The sequence below is a fragment of the Salvelinus sp. IW2-2015 genome, unplaced genomic scaffold (assembly GCF_002910315.2).
Source record: "Salvelinus sp. IW2-2015 unplaced genomic scaffold, ASM291031v2 Un_scaffold2908, whole genome shotgun sequence".
Taxonomy (NCBI): domain Eukaryota; kingdom Metazoa; phylum Chordata; class Actinopteri; order Salmoniformes; family Salmonidae; genus Salvelinus; species Salvelinus sp. IW2-2015.
Window position 1 is genome coordinate 44,405 of NW_019944206.1, and position 1,625 is coordinate 46,029.

Below are 1,625 nucleotides of genomic sequence, written 5' to 3' on the forward strand. Positions count from 1 at the left end.
GAACAGGACAGTCCATGAATCGGCGTATGGGAACAGGAGTAGATTACCTTGAAAACCACAGTGGGACATCTTGGACGCAGTCTGCAGTTCTTATTATATCTCAGTGGTAAGGGATCTTGTTTCAGGCGTTTCACGTATTTAGCTTATTCTGTGCGTATCCTTACTAGTGAAAGTCAGCGCAAAATGGATTAAATCACAGAATCAGCCTCTTTGGGCGTTCCACAAAACACACTTCATTCTTTCTGTCATTAGTTTCAGGTTTTTAATCTCCCATCACGCACAAGTACAGTGAAATGCCTTTACTGCCTTGTTGGGGTTAGAGCCTGCATAATCCATAACAATGTAATACTAAAAATAACAAGGTAGAACAAAAACACACAAGATATAAGAATAAGAAGAACATAATAAATTAAGTAAGCATACTGTATATGGTATTTGAGAATTAACCAATGATATTAGGCCACTCTTGGCCGTGATTACAGACACCTGTGTGTCTTTTGACACTATATAAACGAGTCATCCCGCAGTGTTTGTGATTATACCCTGATGAAGACAGCAGMAATTACATTTTTGCATCTGAGCTCCTAGAGTGTGCGGATCTCCTTTATTTTCAAGTTTTCTACMCCGCTAGRCASCKCCTCGCCTAWATAGGTGTGTCTTTCTTTTTCTTCTAGATTGCTGAGGTAAGGTACCTAACATTACCTAGGTAACCAGCYAACTACATTTGTTTATCTAAATCAAACGTTAGCCAGCTAGCTTTCATAATACGCTAGCTAGACATTCCAAAGCACATCAATGTAAGTAGCCAGCTGCTATCTGATMATGAGATTTGTAAGATAACATTAGCTTTGTTAGGTTATGTTAGCTAGCTAACTAATTCATCATTCAATTAATAACTAGCTAACTATCTACCGCAGAGGCAAACGTGACTATATGTGTTCTATTTGGAGTGGGATTCCATCAACATCTGCAGCATCAACAGGAACTAGGGTAAGTCACCTGCTAAAATCTTACAGAAATGTACGAAATCTTTCCATGACTCAACACCCCTTCAAATTAGTGGATTCGGCTATTTCAGCCACATCTGTTGCTGACAGGTTGATAAAATCYAGCACAKAYSCKWMSKAWRRRCKWWYYKKAAKKWTMYSRWMWYAYWMGSCCMTACTGAAGAGCTCAGTGACTTTCAACGTYGCACCGTCATAGGARGCCACCTTTCCAACAAGTCAGTTCGTCAAATTTCTGCCRTGCTAGAGCTYCCCCGGTCAACTGTAAGTGCTGTTATTGTGAAGTGGAAACATCTAGGAGCAACAACGGTTCAGCCGCGAAGTGGTAGGCCACACAAGCTCACAGAACGGGACCGCTGAAGCGTGTAGCGCGTAAAAAATATTCTGTGCTCGGTTGCAACACTCACTACCGAGTTCCAAACTGCCTCTGGAAGTAACGTCAGCACAAGAACTGTTCATCGGGAGCTTCATGAAATGGGTTTCCATGGCTGAGCAGCAAATACAGCTACATATGCATAATTATGTCTGAAACATCCTCTCATCACTCAGAATCATGTAGGGAGACTGGAACACCTCTCATCACTCAGAATCATGTAGGGAGACTGGAACACCTCTCACCAC